The 22,946-nt window shown below is 40.9% G+C and overlaps 1 protein-coding gene across 3 annotated transcripts in view; it reads right to left on the bottom strand.

The window, feature by feature from the left end:
- Window positions 1-22,946, bottom strand: part of LOC140667852 (uncharacterized) — a 133,658-nt gene that overhangs the window by 25,686 nt on the left and 85,026 nt on the right. Inside the window, exon 1 of one of the 3 annotated variants that reach the window (XM_072896142.1) lies at window positions 12,545-13,597. The exons of the other annotated variants lie outside the window; for them this stretch is intronic. The gene's annotated coding sequence lies outside the window, so the exon portion shown is untranslated. Of the gene's footprint in view, window positions 1-12,544; window positions 13,598-22,946 lie in introns of those variants that run through there. 3 annotated transcript variants of the gene reach the window in all.

Consider the following 22,946-nt stretch of genomic DNA (forward strand, 5'->3'; position numbering starts at 1 on the left):
AAGGCTCGCAACCAAGATTACCATTATCGTAATCTTATCAGCGGCAGTATTTGCCACCGTGCGCGGGACATACGACGTACATGTATTATACCTCGGATACGCGATACGTCATGTGCAAACACAAATTCTACGTATGTATGTATGTATGGTAGCTTCGCGTCACGCGACTGACGTATGAAGAGTCTATATATCCGCGAGATAGAGGCCGTGGTGGATTTGCATAAGGACGCGAGCGTTAACGCTTCGACCGGTATAAGAGACACCCGGTACATGTATGTGTATGTACCTACATGCATAAGGCAATGCGCTTCGAGACATTTCGTTCATTGTTTGAAACAATTCGCGGATTTCTGATTGCGAATAGTTGGGATAAACTCTCGCGGATACTTTAGCCGATCGATAAATTGCAGTTTGTTGCCAATAACGCGTTCGCTTCATTTCGCAGACGCATAAATCTACGATCGCGGATTTACACCCAATGTTTCCGGGGGATTTCCGATAACGTAAGTATATATATATATATATATATATATATATGTATAAGCGCATCGCGTTTCCAGTTTCGCATTCCTCTTGATTAGGCCGATGAACATCGCTCTCCTGGCATTTACACCGATTGTTTTACAATCTCGCGAAGAAGTCGCGTGCTGATGTAAATTCGCGCTGCTCGTGCGAATAATGACATCGTTATCGCACACTTGTTACAATAAGGTAAACTCGAGTAAGATGGCCATGGTTTTTTAAAATGCAAGAACATACTTTAATTTTGTTATTTTTTAACACTGTTTGACATATTATCTTCACTTAAGAAGTTTAAATTACGTAATATTATCGAAATTAAAAGGAAAATATTTAATAGAATTTTTATATTATCAAAATAGTACAACACAAGCATTGGGCATCTTACCCAACTTTTAAGGAAAAGATGGCTATAATATTTATAAAAAAAAGATAGTGAAAACGAAAATAAAAATTATAGGTCATGTAACAATTTACATATCTTTATAATATGTCCAACGTCGATTACGATAGCTCAACTATCATTTATATTCGACGTTAACAGTTTTTAGTGGACAAATAAAAAACTTTGCAGGTAGTCAAAAGTAAAAGTATGATGTAAGATACACAATATCGTTGTGAATATCGATTATCTTTGATAATGATTAAAAAGGCGCACTATGTAGCGATTATTGAAAAATTTATAGCCTATGGCCATCGTATCCTATTCGCGCGTGAATCGCTGTTCTCGCATTCCTCCTTCAACGATCATTCAGAGTGAAAAATTGGTGGGAAAATAATTTTGTTAATTTTCCATTCGTTACGTCCGCGCTCCTCTCTTTATTTACTCTCTCTCTCGACTCTGCCGTGCGAGAGAGATAGAGAGAGAGAGGGAGAGAAGTACGTATCATCTCTCCTTCTCTCGGATGCGCACTCGCGATAAATGAGAGAGCCAAGAACATGGTGCACGCGATAAAACAAGTTACGGAACACCTTTTTATCGATCGCGATGGGTCGTCTCTGGGTCGGGACACTCTTTTGCCCACGCTGGGAGACCATCTTCCTTCCTGCCCTCTCGTTCCTTACGCAGTCTTTACGAGCGGCTTTCTCTCTCTAATCAGTGCCGTCATATATATATAACGTTGTACAAATGTAACTTTTGTACTTTCCCCCCTCTTCCGCGACGAGCGTGTGTAGATTTGCAATTTTGTGACATAATTGAAAAACGTATAATAAGCGCGTCATCATCCGCGACCGTTTGTAGAATCGGACGTGATTTTACGAAATTGATCCAATGGTTTTTGCCGAAAATGTTTTGCATCCGAATAGCTTGGACCATATTGCGGTTTGCAATATCGCGAGCCGATGTCTATATGCCTTTTTCAACGCTGTCTCTTTCAATGAAACGGTAATTCAGTAACATATACTTCATACATTCTCTCTCTTTCTGCTTTGACGGTATTTTGAAACATTACAACCGTAGCATCTTTCAAAGTAAAACTTTGTTTTTGATTGCTGAATATTTACAGTTTGCAACGCAACGTACGTGTGCTCGACGGTATACTATTATTGTCGGACTGTTCAAACTGTCCATCGAAACGTGATGAAAACTTGACTTTGAATAATATTGACGATTTAGCGCGACGCGGAAAAAAAAGCGTGTTGTTGATTGAAAACGAGCGCGCGCAGCCTCCGTAAGTTCAGTGTCAATCGCGAACCGTCATGATGTCATCCTGAAGAACGATCACTGTTATTAATATCACGTGTACAGCTCCGTCATATGCATTTTTCGTAGAATCGAATACGAATAGGAGGAAGGAGGAGATCGTGATTTTTCGCGCTTTAATATCGGGTGAGATACCGGGTGAGGGATCGGTAAGTCGATCCGTTCGTTCGTCATGATGGACCCGTGCCAACTAATCCAAGCTAATGATTCCGCTCGAGTGCAAAACAATGATTGCCAAACATTTTGCGATCGCGTTTACGCGGCAAAAGCGATATTTTCGTCTCTCTTATCAACGAGACACGTGTATCTTATACATCTCACCTCATCTATCCAAATATCGTCCTCCTAATTTTGACAATACTATCAAAATGAGCTGTTGCAATATCGCAGCTATTAAATTATAATATAAATTAGTACCAAAAAATTACAACATTACAAGCAGAAAAAAATGAACGATAAAAAAATTGTCGTAATGTGATCTTCGTTTCGATTTATTCCACCCTTTAGCAAACATTTTAAAATCATATATAATATATTTGTATCTCTCTAAGAGAAAAAGGAAGAGAGAGAGAGAGAGAGAGAGAGAGAGAGAGAGAGAGAGAGAGACAGAGAGAAAAAAAGAAAAGTTGTATCGACTGCGTCCGCTATCCGTCCATTAAAATACGCTATCCACGATCGAGCGTATGTATATCGATCACAAGTCAGCGGTAAGCTCATAAAAATTCATTCGATCCCGGAGAATAAAAATGCGTCTCACGAGTTTCGTTAAAGTTTAAATGGAACGTGCCTCTCTATTTCTCGACGCCTAAAGTACAAACTATTAAGCTACGAATCAAGTTTATTTTACAAGTATCACGCAATGTTTTGCAAAGATCGCGCGAGACGTATATCTCTCTCGGAGATATATTTATGCGCTCGAATCAAAACAAATGTGTTTACATCGTATTATCAGTGACATGCACAAAGACACTCGAGTATACGAGATGCAAATTGACAATCGCGGTTGATTTTTTTCTTTTTTAACAAAATTCTCCCCGCCGCGCCGTATTAATTTCCGCAAAAACCTCGCGGATCCTCGATCCGATTGTCCGCGATTACACGAAATATTCTCGATTAGGTACCTCGAATGCGCGTGATTCTCGATTCGCAGACATTAATACTGGCCGTGCTCCAAAATCGTAACAATCGTTCCGACAACAAAACTTTCTAAAATTAACTCTTATTCCGTCCTGATGGATCATTTTTGTCTGTGATTTTTCTAACAACCTCAATTTCTCGAAAACAAATAATCATAAAATAATATATTTAAGTAAATTATTTTTCAAAATTTATTATTTCAATCTTTATTTAGAATGTTCAAAGAAGGTGTATAGATTTTTTCAGATTTTTTTAAAACACTTTTACATATTAATAAACTCATCGAAAATACGCTGACCCACCTGTACAGTTGGAAGGTGCGAAAAATAACAATACGGAGTAAGAGTTAAAATCCAAAGCGACGAGCTGACGATTAATCTTGCATTTCGCGAATATGATCGACGTTCGTTCCTCGAGTTGTCTTTTCTGGCAAAAGTGAGGCTCGCGCGATCGGAAAGTAAAGCAATGCGAAAATTCCGTCGCAGGCTGGCTGGCGCGCGCGCGCGCTCGCGCGCTCGCCCCAGCCTATAAATAATTCCTAATCCAGTGATCGATCGCGTCTTTTCCTCTCGCGAGGCGCTCCGCCAAGCGAACGAGCGAGCGATCGACGTACAGAACGACAGTCCCCTTCTCGCTTTTATCGTACGAACGGAATCGGAGGATTAACCCGCCGCCACCGTCACATATATACATATATATGTATATATACGCCTCTTTTATACTTGACCCTTCGACGCATAATGCGTTGCGCATGAGGGCACCGTTTAAACGACTTTAATTATGCGCGAATGCTTCGTCAGGACTTGGAGACGTGGCTGCGATGTGAACTAGGGAGAGTTTCGAATTAATTATTTCCAACAACTGCGAGAACAACGCGAATTCGCTAGATGTAAAACGAGATAGTTGAAAAAAAAAAAAAATATATATATATATATATATATATATATATATATATATAAATATCTATTTTTTATTTTCTCTTTCGAAGGGAGGAAAAGCGAAAAAGAAATACTTGCACCTTTTTTTTCCACATTTTTCAGGAGACTAAAATATTGCGATAATTTTCAACTTGCATAATCGTGTTATACAGACCGTTTAATTTCCGCGAAAATTACCATAAAAATTTCACGCTATATTTAATTCGCGTAACAAATTACTCGAAAATTTTTGTTTCCCATTTATGGCCACAGCAAAATTATTAAACAATTAAATTCTGATTTAACTCCGAAAGCTATGATAAATAAAATAATAAAATAAAACAAAAAATTCCTCTCTTGACGTTATCTTTATAAAGATTCGCGCTATTAATATACTTCGAGAGGTTTTTCCAATATTATAGACAGACAATAAAATCTCGATCACACAACTTGAACATAGACGTGATTCATAAGATATCAACAATAATGAGAATGTAATAAAAATAAATAAATAATGAACTGCCAATGACGTGGCACGTCGACTAATTAAACCTTTGAGATGTATAAAGCTCAAGAGACGCAACAAACTCGAGACAGAATTGTGTGAAGAAGGCTCATCGAATTGTTTCGGCGAACGACATTGAACGGAAGGAAGAGAACCGCAACGCTTCTAGGTTGAAGACTACTTCGAGCGGCCCACTTTCTTTACTTTCACGCCACTGCCGTTCTTCTTTCATCGCGTTTGCCGTCTGGGCGCTTCGGGTAACTCAACGACACAAGAGCTGTAAGAGGGGATCTCTCTCTCTCTCTCTCTCCCTCTCTCTCTCTGTACGTAGGTTTATTTGCGTCGTGTATGTACATGTGTACGATGTACCGCACGGTGCTTAATGGCAGATCCGTTGGCTAATTTCAAGTTGACATTTCCGTAACAAGAAGAATGGACGTAGTCTCTCGTTAATTAACTATTCTACTGAAAGTAAACGATTTTTCTCGAGAATCTTGAGCGAAATAAAAGCCTATATATATCCTTTAATTGATTTCGAGTAGACCTTTTTAAAATATTGTCGTTTTCCTTGATGTAAAAAAAAAAGAAAAAAAAAAAATTGCTTCCCAGAATTCGTAGACTCCTCTCCTCTAGCCGAGGAGGAGAGCTAAAGAGACGCCGATAGCGGAACATTGTATGTACGCGCACGTCGTTGGCATCTTCGACATGCGAGCGCGGCGTCGAACAATTTCTAACGGGTTTTCGTTTCCTCGGCCGCGCCGAGAGAAGAGAAGAGAGCCTGCGAAGGTTAACCCACACGTTGGCGAAGCGAGCAGCGCGAGCGCCGCAAATGAGAACGGATGCATGTGTTTCGCATTAATCGGGCAACATGCGCGCACTTTTTTCACGTCAACGCCACGCCGCGCCGTTCGGTCTGTTATTTCATTCGCGAAAAAGTACAATTAATGTTAAATACCGAATAACGTACGCATGCGAAATTTCACCCATTGATTCTATTATACACGTGGCATTTTTAGATCAAATAATAATTACGAAATGACAATATATACATATATATACGCTTTACCGTGACGTTAAACTTATTAATGAATAATTACTTTTATATATATATATATATATATATATATGTATTTAAAAATTTTAGTCGCCAAAATCACACTGCTTTATACCGTTTTTGCCGTTTGTCCATTCGCGTCTCGCTACCTTTTTTTTCCTCTCCAAATTATTCGCGGTACGTTTCCGGTTCTCCCGATGTCTTTCCATACTGCGAAAAAGTTGAAACGAGCCCGCCAACAGCTGTACTTTGCATAATTTCGCTTCACGCTATGGCTACGCCCCTGTAAAGTTGTCTCAACTTTCGGGCGATAGTGTACACCGGTCGCGCGGCGATCGATGCCGGATGCCATTTTCGAATTCGGATTCCGGCCGCGGACGCGAACAACGCGACGTACATATACGTGTGCATCGAACCTCGAATTATCCCGAAATTGCAAGACGCGAGACGACACATCGTCTCGTCCCAGTTCGATCTTCCATATATATATATATATATATAAGTTATATTACGCCGGCACGCCATAACACGAGAGAGAGAGAGAGAGAGAGAGAGACGCTACTTTAAAAGGGAGGAGGGGACGATCGCCGATGCGTATAAAGGCGATATCTCACGCGCAAGCTCGAGCACCGGAAGTGCGTTTACACACGCGGGTGTCCGTTTCATCGTAACACGCGTGCAGCAAGATCGGCCGCGTGATGAAACGAGGGGGAGTTGACGTGTATATTCGTGCATGAGAGAATTTTTTTTTTTTTTTTTTTTTTTTTTTATTCGATGATTTAACATCGAAAGAGAGAATAATCGAGCGTGCCAATCGTATCGTAACGATAAAGTTGGATTACGAAAAGTTGTCGCTTTGTGAATTAAACGAAAAAAGGAAAAAAAAAAAAAGTTTTCTTTTTTCTACGAGCGTACCAGGGTAATGTAATACCTACTTTCCCCGACAACAATCTGACCCCGATGTTCCGACGATATCGAAAAAAAGTTTTCCACCTCGGAGAATTCTATATTATCGCGCGCTGCGCAAAGTATCATCGGTCCATGTAATTAATACACAACTGTGTGAGTAGGAAGAGCGTCGGAATGTGGAACGTGCAATGTTGTGCCATTTTCGATGGCGTTTATCATCGACGATTTTATTGGACGAAGCAACGAACTCCCATCCGAGGGTGGGAAAGAAAAAAAAAAAAAAAAAAAAAAAATACATAATATCGGCAGAGACCGGGGCGAGGTAGGGGCGATGCGCGTCTCGCCGTTACGTTAACATTGTCGATTTCATTCCGAGGTAAATTCCCTTGGATGTTTGACGGATCGAAATTCACCGTCAAAGACGTAACAATCGTCGTCGACGACAGAAAAGTTTGAAAGTCGATGTCTCATGTACGTCGCGATGTTACTTTTATCTGTCAACGATTTCCCGCGCTTACGTATCGATAACAGGAAACGTTATCGCATCCGCATCGAACAAAGAGCGGCATAAAAAGCCGTTTGTATTCTCAATCTCGCGTTTCTTCCGTAAAGGTACTTTGATCAATTTATGCGTATCGTAAAAATTATTATATTATAAAAAAAAACAATTGAAAAAATATATATACATATATATATTTTTTTAAATTATTTTTTTTATAATGTAGTAATTTTTACGCTACGCATAAATTGATTAAATATATATATATATATATATATTTGCATTGATATTCTATTTTCAAGTAGAGAATTCCTTTATAAAGGGGGAAACATGTCGTCTGATTTTCGATGAAAAATTAGGAATTCGCGACATTCGTGCACAAAGCATTCCCAAGAGTTAATATCGTCGACGACATCGATTACATTATGAGTATCGGGAATCGATAACGAGGTACACCGTTGCCATAGATCGCGATACGTCGTCGCCGCTATAGTGATTTGAGTCCTTAACGGTGACGTCAAAGTTGTAGTGTACGCGTAGTTTCACCGCGTAATTGATAGACATATAACAACGCAAATTGAACGCACGGAAGACGCACTAATGTAATGTGAATATGTATCCGTTTCATCGAGATATCTTGCAATGCATAAAACACGTCATTATATATGTTATTCAAGTTATTCTTTCTCTAAAAACCGTTTTATATTCTTTGACATTTCTTTCATCCTTTTCTGTTCCTCTCAAGACTTTTTATCTGGTAAGCTTTTCACTTAAAAATCGCTATGGAATTGATCTATTAAAAATTATTATTGACATGTAAAATGAAAAATTTAAACTTGTCAAGAATATGTGTGAAACATAATCATTTTACACAAACGTATTTTTCTTCTTCTCCTCGTTGAAAGGAAAGATTTCAACCAGGCTTAACCAATCGAGCCATCAACGGTAGAGGCATAAAGGATATCGAAACGTGGTTACGTTCGCTTCGTCCTTGATGTAAACGGACATAACGCCGCATGGTACCGAGAAGAATGCGGTACTATCGAGCAATCATTATATTCTCTACAAAGTGCGAAAAGAAAATATCCACAACTTTGTAAAAGAGTTGAAATCTCAAACTGACAATTCTTTTCAAATGTTCCAGGCCACCGACAACGTTATTTCGTACGTAACGAAGCAATTTACGATATTACAAATATTTTAACGCGACAAAATTCGCCCGCCTTTCTCACAATCGATCTATGATTTGTACCGTGGAGGAAAAAACGGTCAATCGCGAATCGTGGAAATCGACGAGCCCTCAGGTCTCTCGGCCACTCCCGGATTAGAAATGTCCGGCCGTATTTATGTTTTTCATAACGCGCGCGCATATCGCATAAATACCGAGCGTCGCGTCGCGTCCGGTATTTCACGCGAGGTGAGAATAAACTCGGTTGGCAGCTCCACACCTTGTGTACCGAGTGACGGAGGGTTAACTTGGGCAGCAAACACGATAATAACCGCGAGTCAAGATACCTTGACTCGCGTCGCGTCGCGTGTTTCGCGATAAAATCGAAAATCATGCGCTCTAACAAGTCTCGTTATCTGACGGTCTCTCTCTCTCTCTTTCTCGATAGCCGTACATTTACAGCGAGTAGTATATTCAATTCGCAAAAACTCGTTGACGACGAAAGTGAAATTCATTAGCGGCAAATTCTTGGAAAAAATCTAGCATCTTTCGAAGGACGGAAAATCTTAGGAAACCCGTCGAAACCAAAGAACCGCACAAAAGGAATAACGGAAATTTTACGAGTCATATTGTTAAGTCCTAAATGACTCTAGAATCGTCTTTCTTATGGCGCTGCTCTTACTACATTGTATGGTGCTGCGAAAATGCGACTTTAACGGGGCCATAAATTATCTTCATTATTCTTGGCAGTACCCGACAGACACCGAGGCAACGACTGTTCTCGCAATCAATACCAACGCGACACATATATTTCAGAAAGATATTTCGCTCGATGATTGTTTTTTTTGCACAATTTACAAAGCGCATTCGACGAGTACGTGTGAAAATATTTCGCATACCGAGGAGGAAGAGGAGGAAGAGGAGGTTTCTCAGATTCGCATTTCGTACTCCGATCGACCTTATTATCGGTGACTTGGCGGGAACAAACGCGGGAGAGGAACATATAATATGGATTCGCGAAAGATCGTGTGGCTCGCAGGCCGTGGGCATAACGCGATAACTCGAAAATCGATAGTGGACTGTGCAATCCACTTAATGGCATCCTGCTCCCATTCCTCTTTCCCCTAAGCAGCCCCACTGGACGTGATAAATCGCGAAAGCTACCGCACTATTTAGATACGCCGCGTATTGCGTGCGCGTGAAGCTAAAGAACGTCCGACTTTTCGAGTGACGTATTACGATATATACCTGTACCTTTTCACGTTAATCGAATCAGCGAAAAGAGAAGCGAAACTTGCGTGCGAAACGTCTGTCCTAAAGCTGTCTTGCAATTTATTTGCAAGTTGAAATTGATTAAATCAATACTTTGTATTATTCCTCATTGTTTCCCTCTCGCTTGATTTGACTTTTACACTAAATGTTTATTTGCGAGGGCGTGTTTATAATCTTAATAATTCTTCATTCTCATTATTATCAAGTACATTAATTTCCAAGATATTATAATGGAAATGCAGGAATGACATAAAGTTAGGTGGTAAGAGAATTATACATGTTTTAATCTATATAAGCTTAAACTAATGATGATACATTAGTGAGAGGAATAAAATCCATTTGAGAAATACTCATACGCCCTTGCGTTTGAAAATCGTCTAGAAATTATCTCGACGTACAATCAGCGAAGGGAGAAATATTTTCCACAGACATACGAATAACTAACCCATATTCGCGCATGTCAAATATTTGCGAATTCTAGCAAAAAGAACGAACGTCGTGTCGAGTTCGCAGAGCGTTTTCAGATTTATCGTAAACCGACACACTTCAACAACGTGCGAGAGAACGGCTCTCTTTCCCCTGTGTATACCATACGAAATAAATATCTGCGCGAGTTGGAGTTTCTCGCGACTGTCAAAGAACTGACCGACCAGCTGCGCCCTTATTCGAGTTACGCTCGTTGCCACGCAAAAACCGCGCATTTCGACGCCGTGGCATTTAAATATCGCAGCGATATCTTGTCCGGCGTTTCGCGCTCGGCAGGTCAAAGGTGACGCAAAAGCGAAGCTGGCTGAGATTTTCTCTCTCTCTCTCTCTCTCTCTCTTCCTCTCTCGGCGAGTTAAATTCCACCGAATCACTCGTCGCCGTCGAGCCAATACGGACTTCGTCTCGTCCGTATTGCGAAATTAAAACAAGTTAGTTTGCAGGAATCGATTTTCCTTTTATAGGGAAGACGGAGGGCGCAAAAGGGCGGGTTAGGATAATGTTTCAACAACATTGAACATCTTGTGCTCCGACAGCGCAAAGTTTTTAACGATCGTCCGCGCGCTTTTCGAGCTAACGCAAAATTGGAAAGAACATTAACGACTATCGTCTATCGTCGCCGGTCCGGTATTTACCCCAAAATCTCCGGTATACCAATGCGCCTCTTTCTTAAATCAATTTAAATAACCGTTTTTTAAATCCTTCCTATAAAAGCGTAATTTCGATGAGAAGTACTAAAAGTGTCGGCGCACACAAAGTGTCATAAAAGTTTTGTTCGAAAGTCCTGTGCCATAAAATTCCACTCGAACCGCTCTCAAATTATCTTCAAAGTAACTTATGTAACTCCCTCCCGAACACTTCATAAATTATAATTTTAACTGCCGTTGAAACGAATGGACATTTTACACGCGTTTCCATCATCGGCGGTACAACTTTCGACGAGGTACACGATCCCCCGTTCTTTCGCGCGACTATCGATATATATTTGCAGTTTTGTCGGGCGCGACACATCGTTCTCTCTCTCGCCGTTGACACGCCGAAAACTTTGGCAGACGTTATTTCCGGGATTACGTTGTTCATCGACAGACACGCGCAACCGTTCTTGTCGGATTGCGGATCGCAATCCAAAACCACCGCCGAGAGAGCGATACGTATCGATTGTACATGTCCGGGATTGATTCGCGCGTTATATAGCGTACATATAACATAGCAACGAGATCGCGATGCAGACGTTTGCAGTTGGAGCAACTATAAAATTCCACGCGAATAATGCGAATTAAGCTTCTTCTCGTCGTGTCAACTCGTGAGACATCGTCAAGTTACGCTTATTACAAAAGAAATAATGAGTCACGGGACGAAACATGTTGTAATGTCCCCGTTCGCGTATATATTACGTTCGTCAGAATGTGATTTCAAAAAAAAAAAGAAAGCTCTTTACTCGATCAAAGAAACAAACCAGATCGCCATTTTAACGCTAATACTGAAATAATATACGTCACGCACACGTTTACGGATAGATTTATCGCGAGTTGGATCCGCAGTCGGCGCAGACTTTTGCAAAATCTACGAGAGTCATCGAAATTATTCAAGTTTCGATTCCCCGCGAGAGATTCTCGAGCCGAGCAAGGCCAAAGCAAACTCCGAGGGGACCTCGGCCCGTGATATCGTCGCCGATATCGCGCTCGTCGACGGGAAAAATCGCGCGCGCGCGCGCGCGTCCTCGAAGGAGGCCGCGGCGTGGAATCTCCCTCTTCCGCTCACCTCCCCCCCTCCTCTTTTCGCCCACTCGGCCGATCGCGAGCGATCAGGTGGTTCGCACGGATTCGACCAACGTCAACGCGGCGCGAGCGCGATTAAATACGGCGAGACACGACGAGTGGTCTCCTCGACGTCACTTTGGGAGGAAAAATTATCATGATCGAAACAATTAAACGATATATCGATAACGCGTAGTGAAATTCACGTCAAATCGCGCTCGCGCGCGATATATACCTGATACGTAATCACTTTACGCCGCGATTCCCGCTCTATATAACCGTTATAAATGCGATAAAAAGAGAGAAAGCCAGGAAATTATTATCCCTCTTCGTTCGCGGATATAAACACACAGTCATGCGTAATACGCGAAAAGTCCGTAATATCTCGCGGTTGATCATTAGCCAGGTCTTCCCCCCCCCCCTCCCCTCTGACGAGGAGGAGTAACGGAGAATTATAAAGCGGCAAAGGGGGAAGGGGGAAGGGGGAAGGGGGAAGAGGGAAGGACGCTTGGTGGCGTATGTACGGCCGAAGGTTGCTCAACTTGACATCGCGCGCTCTCTTTCTCTCTCTCTCTTTCTCTCCCCCTTGTTTTATGACATCATTGAAAATCACTTTACCTCAAGACACGAAAACCGAGTCCGCCGCTCTCTCCCGTAGCCGTTGTTCGTTGCTCGCAGGCACGTAGTTGTTGTAGCGCGGTGAGAGTAAGCGAACGTTGTCAGCGTCTCGGAGATAGAGAGAGAGTTATCGAGCTCTCTACAGGGAGAGACAGGGGGAAACGGTAGAAAGACGGTCCTCGCGCACGTAGGCCTTCGCGCTTCCGCCACGGCCGAGCAGCGGGCACGTTCGATGTCCTTTGTTCTTCTTTGCTGTGTGAATCCCCTCGTCGCGGGATTCCTCTCGATTCGCCTCTCTCTCTCTCTTGTATGAGACCACGCTTCTTCTCTCTTATCTCTTGTCGCGTTGACGACGAAAGATTAATTCGTACTTTACACGAGTTCACAAAAGAATTTACAATGTCCACCTCTCTCTCACGTAAGCAATGTATTTATATATACCAATATATGCGTGTATATATATATATATTTATACTATCTCTCTATGTGTCACTAGATATATATATATAATATATAAAATGCACACACACCGTATACCGACAACGTCAGACGCGCTACCGTTAACCAGCCGCGCTCCCACACGTGAACCGCGCGTACATACAAAACACTCGCGCGCGCCTGTTTACTCGAATTCACTTCAATATATATATATATATATATGTATATAAGTATATATATATATATATATATATATATGTATGTCTGTATATCGGAAAAATTGGACTTGGATTACTCGCGAACAGAGAAGGAGAGAGAGAGAGAGAGAGAGAGAAAGAAAGAAAGACTATCTCTCGTCTTCGATATAGATACACACGCGCCGAAAGTGATACGTCACTGCACTCGGCTCCAGCTAACGTCCACGCGCAAACGAGGCCCGAGGACGACTGATGACGACTGAGCGTACCGAGCGTATGCGAGCCGACAGGACAGCCGACACCGGCCGAGCGTGTGGGCCACGACGCGGAGATACCCGACCGAGCGTCGTACCGCTACGACACGAGTTCCGAGTCGGTTTCCCCTCCGCTCTGACCCCTCGGCCTCCGACTCCTCCGCCCGCTCGAATCCCCTTCGCCCCCCTCTTCGCTGCCGACTAGCAGCGCGCGTACGGGGCCATCTATACCGCTTCGGTCTCTTTTACCACACCGTCGGTGCGCACGGATATACAGACACACGTCTCACCTCCTCCTCCTCCTTCTCCTCCTCCTCCTCCTCCTCCTCCTCCTTCTCCTCCTCCTCCTCCTCCTCCTCCTCCTCCACCTCCTCCTCTTCCTTCACCGCCTTCTTCTTCTCCTCCTTCACCCAACGGCGCTTAAAGCCGCGTCCTTCGGTACACGAGAGAGAGATACAACGCGATTTTTCCCCAAAGGCGCGCACACTACGACGAGAGACAGCGATCCGAGAGGGAAAATAATTCTTATTTTCGCACGCGCGTTTATAGATTTAATTCGTATTAAGAGTATTAAGAGCTCTCTCCCCTCGCGTCAAGATGTGAATGCTGCGAGATTGGATCGTTCCTTCGTCAGATTGATTTTGTTCCGTATACCGTGTGCGACCATCAGCGTGATCGACTGAAAGACTCCCTCTATTTTAAAACGGAGCAAGACGCCCCGCGATACCGACGCCTTATTGCGACATTAGCCAGACATCCGAATATATCTGTAGAGATAGGCGCAATCGAAATTTTTTCGCGATATTATTATGGTCGAAGGAGAAATTGACCCTGGCTCTCTCTCTCTCTCTCTCTCTCTCTCTCTCTCTCTCTCTCTCTCTCTCTCTCTCTCTCTCTCTCTCTCTCTTTCACAGAGGTCATTGCTCTCGATTTATTTGTCAAGAAACACAAAGACAAATTAACATAAATAAATATATAGTTATATATACCTACTTTATCTTACATGTAGTATTACATCGTCTCGTTTTATCGTTGGCTCTCTATACATTTGGTCAGCGTCTCTGGAATAGAATTTTTTTCCACGTACTACAAATGTCGACCCACTCGCACAAGGAAAAGTACGTATAGTGAAAATCATGATTATTGACATTTTCCTACGTAAAACGACGGAACTTATTTTACAAAGTAAAACTCGATGTACGCTTGGAGATTTCGTTCCCTCCGAGATTCGCAAAATTGAGAGTCTCTCGACAGAGTATTCACTCGGAACGTTTTATTGTCGTGATAATTGCAAGTTTCAAGTACGTATGTACCTAGAGATATCGTATACGACGCATTACTTAGCGTGGGACGATGGTTTGCTTATCGGTCGTGATCGAGAAGGATAGTGTAAAATTCGAAGCGCGCGCTCGAGAAGACTGTTTTATTGACTTTCGGAGAGAGTTCCGCGGATTAATAGAAAGGAGAGAGAGAGAGAGAAAGAGAGAGAGAGAGAGAGAGAGACAGAGAGAGATAGAGAGAGAATATATCTAGCGCGGTCGACGCTCCAGCGATTCCGTGTTCCAGTATTCGATTGTTGCTCTGAAACGTAGTGTACATTCAAAGTGTATTCCACGTGTTTTGGAGGGTCAAAGAGGTTCCTCGCGTATTTTCATGAAAATTACCTCCGCCGATGCCTCAGTAGCTACCTTACATATTGCACGGGCTTATCTTTGACACGGCACGTTCGCGAGCACCGCCTCCGCCAGCTGACTCTCGAAATTACTCATTGATAAGCGTTAACCATTTTCGCCCGACAGCTCGTTTCTTTGCGACGCGACGTTACATAAACTCGTTGAATTTTTCCTATCAAAGGAATAATTTGGAGGAATAAAAAAATACATATACAAATATATATATATATATATATATATATATATATATATATATATATATATATATATAATTATGTATATACATCTTTGTAACAAATGAGAGAGTAATTATATAAATGTAACAACGTTTGATTAGTTCTACATTAGTCTCGTTAAATAGATGATAATATTAATAACTTTACTAAATGTTTATTGTTAAGAATAACGGATAATGTATCTTTAACGCACGCAAAGCAGAGGTTTTATTTATTTTTCAACAGAATTTTCCTGTTTTGTACGGTGAAAAAAAATCTGCTCGTTGCGCATATCGTCGAAATCTACGTTTCGATGACTTTCCTTTATTTAATTGCGAGCGAAATTTATTTCCTCTGATTTTATTCAAATAAATTTGATTCTACAATATTAATAAAAATAATAGCAATCTAAATAATTAAAAATAATACTAGCAATCTAATGATGATTTATCGATCAAAAAAAAAAAACAAAAAAAGTATTGTAATTATTATATTAATAAATATGTTTTGTATTGAATTAAAAATTTGTTATCCAGAAATGTAATAAATAATTCTCTCGCAAAATTGACGATGTGTAAATCTGAAATGACCAGATGGAAATGACGTTGTCGTCGGACAAAAGACTACCGAGGGATGGTGCGGGCGGACAGACGGCCAGGGGATGATGTGAAAGAGTCGGGTTAAAACGGAATGGGGCGGGGGCGGTTTGCCGTTCCGTTTAATAGACAAGACGGCGAAATACGTTACGCGATACGCATTGCGTTTGCGTAAAGGATACCGCGTCGGCGATGACACCCACGTGGCGGGCGTACGACGTGAAAACGTGGGCGTAAAAAATCGCGCGGGGGTGCACTTTGTTAACCAACACCGTTGAACTTTTCGGTGCGCAGGAAATGTCGTCGTTGTCGTCGTTCTCGTCGTTGTCGTCGTTCTCGTCGTTCTCGTCGTTGTCGCATTATTATCGTCGTGTGCCGCGCTGCTCTTTTGATTAAAGCTGAAAATGCGCTCGCGCAACGCAACGGGATACGTTGTAAATTACACGCCGCGCCGTCACGTACGTGTTCGCGAGCGTGCTTAATGTCGTCATGATCATGGAGCATTAGGTAGAGAAGCTGGCCTGCTGCCTCTCGGAGATTTCAGATAAAAAGAGCTGCGAATGTCAAATGTCGAAAATTCTCTCGGGTGCGAGAAAAGAAAATTATTTCTTTTCTAATATGCTATTATAAATAATTACATATTTATAATGATAACAATAATAACAATAATAATAATAATAATTGGTATAACGCGTAGAAACGTTTTCTATATATGTTTTTTTACCTTTGTAAACGCGAGGTCACTCTCAGCAGGTGCAACGATTGCGTTTAGCTTTCCACTGGCCTTGTTTCGTGTGTAATAATGTTGTAGTTTGCGTTCTCGTTGGTGTGTGTATGCGTTCGTATCTTGTATAAAATATTCCATTTGATTATAGACGATATATTTGTCACGTGGAGAGATATCACGATTTTCGCGATTACATCCGGTCTTTCTCCAAATAGTTATTGCATCGAGTTATCGATCACCGTGTGGATTACAATTACCAGTATCCCGAATTAATTTCGGTACGCTTATTATTAAATACCTAGCAGCGCGGTACAGTTTATTTGAAGTTCGATCGCGCTATGTAATATAAAACCATTCGTTTTATATTGGATTATTTATTTCGCGCACTGTCCCCTACAATTATCGCTGTACTTTCCAATTAAAGTATTCCGGCATCAATCCGAAATTGATTTTTCTATTTTGAAAAAGTTTAACATGTTGTTACAATTTTTTTTTTTTTCAATGTTGAACATTAAATTGATCTCTCTTTTAGATCAATCTTCAAATTAAAATTCAAATTAAAATTAAACAAAGAATTATATCAGTGTCCTTGTGATTTTTGTGCGTTAATAATTTAAAAATTAAAATAAAAATGATATACTTTTAAGCTTCTAATATACGATATACGTATAATTTCCAATTTAATATTCTTATCACAAGAGACAATCTATATATGCTATAGGAAGATTACTAGATTGCAACTCTTGTCGCGCCACTTTAACGTATCTATCTACATCTAGAGAGCTAATATCGCGAATAACAAAAGAGAGAGAGAGAGAGAGAAAACGAAATGCCGTTTAACGATCTAATTTCATTTGTCGAATTGCAAATCGCCATCAAATGTATATGAGATGGTATTCTCGAACGGAGGGATTAAAACACCGCTACACACAGTCGATGGTATGAGGGATAACTGTGTGCGGATCACCTGGGTCACCGGATATAGCAGCACGAAATAAAAGAAAGTCGGCCGATAACCCCTGCTCGATGTAAATTACACGAAAGAGAGAGACGAAGCGACCAGACTCTCCTCTCGCTGTAATCCTGCCGTAATGGCAGTCCAAAAGAGACTTCATATAACTTAAAAATTTAATGACGCGAAATGTTTTACGTTCCTACATTTATTTTATCTCAATGGAAAATTTATTTTCTTTTTAATTCTAAATCGCGGATAAGAAAATCTTTAAATTATTATATATATATATATATATAATTAATAAAGTATTCCACCGTATCTTTCGTTTAAAATATTTTTCAATCCATAATAGCGGTTGTGCGAGATTAATCGTTAATTCGCATTAAAAAAAAATTTGTTCGAATAACATTATCCAAATTTGTCGGCTACCCCTCTAATAAAATTTAATGAGAGATTCGGCAAGACTCGAGGGAGCAAGTATGAGAGGGTTAAAAGTACTTTAGTGACAAGAGAAGAGAGATGTCCCGTGTGCTTGTATTTTTCCGCTCCTCTTCTGGCTGGTACAAAACTGCAACGTATGCGCTCGAGAATACAGAAAATTTTTATCTCCTCAATTTACTTTCGCGAAATAAGGGGCGGGCAGCAAGATACACGCCGAAATATATTCGACCAAAGTCAAAAGTTGAGCGAAACATATTCGCCCATCCACGAAACGAAGAGTAGGTTTGGCCAATAGAGTATGTACTTTGCACAAATCGTACACACATTTTACTGTTTATACGTACAAGTAATTTACGAAAAGTTACTCTGGCAATAAAATTATGAAAAAGAATGTTACACACAAATGGTTTTGCATTTCTCCCTGGCCGGAATTCTCTCTCTCTCCCTTCGAGATGTTCCGAGCATATATGGGGTAAACCAGGATATGATGGCCATAGGTTGTAATTTTTTCAATAATCGCTACATAGGGCGCTTTTTTAATCATTATCAAAGATAATCGATATTTACAGTAGTTTATGCGCATACATTGTTCGAAATAACGATATTGCGAATCTTATATTATATTTTTTTACAGTTGAGCTATCGTAATCGACGTTAGACATATTATAAAGATATGTAAATTGTTACATGACCTATGATTTTTATTTTCGTTTTCACTATTTTTTGATAAATATTATGGTCATCTTTTTCCCTTAAAAGTCGGGTAAGATGGCCAATGCTTATGTTGTCCTATTTTGATAATATAAAATTTCTATGAAATATTTTCCTTTTAATTTCGATAATATTACGTAATTTAAGTTTCTTAAGTGAAAAAAGATAATATGTCAAACAGTATTAAAAGACAACAAAATTAAAGTATGTTTTTTGCAATTTAAAAAGCTATGGCCATCTTATCCGAGAGTTTACTCTATATATATTCAGGAGATTTTTCGATTCTTTCAGGATCAAATATTCAGGATCAGTGTCGAATTATGATTCCACGTGGACGCTTTAACATCGTTCCTTTCGCATAATCGTACTTAAAACATCGGACATGGCGCATCATTTCTCAGTCAGTTCTACGAGCGAATACCGCTACGTGCAAACGAGTACCGAGCGGGTTTCCATTTTGCGCTCTTGCACACCGCGCATCATTCCCTCCTCTTCTATCTCTTTCTAGACAAGCTCGTCCCAGCTTTCAGCCTCGGCTAGTTGGTCTCGGTGCACGTTCGGCACTCTCTTCCTTGTCCGTCTTTTGTAAAATACATGACTCCCCTCTTCCTTCGTCAAAGTCTCCAAACGTTTTAATGGGTATAGACCAAAGAAGAGACACAACAACAAGCTTATTATTATTTCTAACACTAGCTAGAAACCCAGGTAGAAAATATTTCTAATTTTGTAGAATAGACGACCATTTTTCAAATGTTTAAGATTCTTTAGATAAAGAAAGAAAAACATACACATTTTATTCCTATACCGTTATTCTTATCCTTATTTGAAGAGGTATTGAAAAGTGAAAAGAACCTCTGAAGAGTTAAGTCTGTATGATAAATAATATTCAAATTATTTTTCGAATATTCTCACAAGTCGTGACTCACAGATAGAATTCCTGATGTTTCAAAAATACAATAGCTCACTTATGGCAGTAAATTATAATCATTATACACGTATAACCCTATCGGAAACAAGTCTATATAGCTGTCGGCGGTGATTTTATCTCTCTCACATTCACGTTCGATAAATCATCAATTTTGTGACTTTTGTTGCGCACGAAAATAACTTCAAAATGCAAACGTGTTTGCGAACTTTTGCGCAAACTACCGCTAGAAACTCGCCTGCCGAATTATGCAGACGCGTTTTGTCTCGACGAATGAGAAAATTTCCATGAAACAGAATCTTGCACGGAATCCTTGCGCGCAAAGGGATTCACTGGGACGAGATTACAAGAGATCCGAGAGTTCGAGAGACAACGCGTCGACGAATCCTCCTATCCTTTATCCTATTTAACTATATATATATATATATATATTTGCCCTGAATTGAATGTTTTTAACATCGGATTTCGATATTGCCACATCGATTATACAACGATTTATGTAAAGACCGGCGAGAGAGTCGACATGAAAGAGAGAGAGAGAGAGAAAAGGAGTGCGCGCGCGAGGCATAGTTGGGATTTTCTCACAGCGCGATTCGCATGTCGGCCTCGGTGAGGCCGGCGCGAGTTGGCCGTTTCTCGCTAACCGAGAAAAATTGCAATGTACTCACGAAGGACGATCGAGGAAGTGGAAGCTACAGCGAGACGGCCACAAGGAGAAGCGGTGGCACAAGAGCAGCGGTCGCCTATCGTGGGGATAGGTCTCTCCCTTCTGCGATGCGGGTCGAATAGAAAAGGGGGGAGGGGAGAGGAGGGAAAGGAGTGAACAGCGCAGAGGGGAAAACGACTCGGAACTCTCGTGTCGTAGCGGTACTCGTTTTCTTTTCGGTCGCGTATCTCGTTGCCGCAAAATTGAATAACAGCGAATATCACTGCGCCCGACAGAGAAAGAGAGAGAGAGAGAGAGAGAGAGAGAGAGAGAGAGAGAGAGAGAGAGAGAGAGAGAAACCACGTAAGGATAGTACACGTGTTAAAATCGAGATTAAAATTTTCCGACTCTAAAAACACCGACAATGACAACAGGCGGGGGCCAAAGAGGCGTAATCGAGCGAAACGGAATAATGCTCTCGAGTCTCGAGAGTGACAGACGGGAAAATACTGTTCTCAGACAACTAATGGCAGGTGAACGATGCTAATCTTTTTGCCAACAAAATTGTGTTTTTAAATGCACAAATTAAGAACGGTATCTTTCGTTCGTTAATATATCGCTCATTTAAATTAAAATTATTAATCACATAATTGAATCATATGTATTTCGAAAAAAAAAAAAAAACTTTATTGCAAAAATGTCGAATTATTTGAAAGTGGATTTTCACCGACGAGTGTAAATATATACACATTTTTATTCATACAGAGAAAAAATTATATATATAGAACTTATATATATAGAAAACGTATTATATTTATTATTATATCGAAACACGGGGCAGACGCGCGTAAAGAAAAAAAAAAAAAAAAAAAAAAAAAAAAAATGCTTTCTGCTGAAATGCTCGGCCAACAGCACGATTCTTGCTCCTGTTTGCGTATTCCACCTGCTACGAGGGGGTCATAGACTCTTACCCTACTTTCTCCTAATCGTATCAATTATTACAAACTGCCAACTCTCGCGTATCAAGTCGCTCTCGCGAGTGTCTAATTGACGAGATATCAGTCGGCGTTTTCCCCGAGGAAAGACGAGAACTCGTAAATCTAGATTTACGAAAATCGACGGGGAGAGATATCGGAACTTTACCTCGACTCTCGTGCTGTAACACAGAGTCACGTGAGTTATCGACCCAAAGCGAGATATTCCTGCCTACCGGGTGACAAAGAGAAAGAGAGAGAGAGAGAGAGAGAGAGAGAAAGAGAGAGAGATAGACACATAGAACGGATGACAGAGAGAGACTTGTGAAAAGCAACAAACCTGTACAACACTCATACACGGTGTCACGATACTCGCATAGAGATCAAACTCATTTCGGAGTGTTTTTAAAAAAACGATCTCTCGCCGGATTTCTTCGGTAACGCGAGATAGCAGAATACACTTCGTTACAAAGTGAAGGCTGCGCACCGCGGTCGCGCAACTTTCGAGCTGTTTTCTACGGTAAACTTCCTTTCTCTCCCGCGCGTCGTGCAACAGCCAGCCACGGTGTATACACGCGACATCGTCCTTCGTGAGATATTAAATCTCCATGTTTCCCGCGAAACACAAAGAAGAATCTATAAATTATATAAAACGATCCGATTGATACTCTAGTTATCTTAAAATTTCAATAACACGACTCTCTCCAATACAAATCGTGGTAAACGTCTATAATTGCTACTGCAGCGAAGAATCAATTTTTTTTCAATACCAATCGACAAAACTACCATAGAAGTGAAATGTATAAATGCTTTTATACAGTGGAGACAGTGGGTTCCGGCCCCCTGCGGGGGGGGGGGGGCCTCCACTTTCGAAAAAAATAACCTACCTCAAACTCAATTCCGATTTTAAATGGAAATAAGTTTGAGTTAAGTTTTCCACTTCTTGTCGGAAGTGAAGGCCCCCTGCGGGGGCCGGAACCCACTGTCTCCACGCATACACGCAATTTCTCATAACGATTTAATGAAAAATGTTCAATAAATTTATTTATATAATTTGGTTATTTATAACTCGTTAAAAAATAACTTCTTGCCCCTCCTTAAAAGCATTTATACATTTAATTTCTATGGTAGTTTTGTCGATTGGTATTGAAAAAAAAATGATTTTTCGCTGCAGTAGCAATTATTACAGACATTTACTCAAATCGCATTTCTGTAGAAACTCCTCCCGGAAATTACTTTCAATTATTTTTACACGCGCATTTGTAAACACACACACACACACACACACACACACACACACACAGGTACGGGAAAGCAAAATTATTTGAGTTAATCATATATTTGGGCATCGGGTAGTTTGGCAAACTTGATCGTCCCGCTTCGCGAATTCGCCCCAGACAAGATACCGACCGCGTACGACCCTTGCTAACTCGCACACAGAGTCTCGACTGCTTAACCCTTTTAACCCTTCGGCAATCCCGTCAGATCCCACGGAGATGTAGTCAAAGCACGGGCTTCAGAGTTGTGTGTGCGCGCGCGCGCAGTTTATTCTTAGAAGAAAATCGCAGTCGCTGTGAGAGACTGTTAAGCGTAAGCGACTCCGCGAGAGGCTTTTTGAGGAGGATTCTCATCAAAGTGTGTTCCAAGGAT

Source organism: Anoplolepis gracilipes, chromosome 7, assembly GCF_047496725.1.
Source record: "Anoplolepis gracilipes chromosome 7, ASM4749672v1, whole genome shotgun sequence".
Lineage (NCBI taxonomy): Eukaryota > Metazoa > Arthropoda > Insecta > Hymenoptera > Formicidae > Anoplolepis > Anoplolepis gracilipes.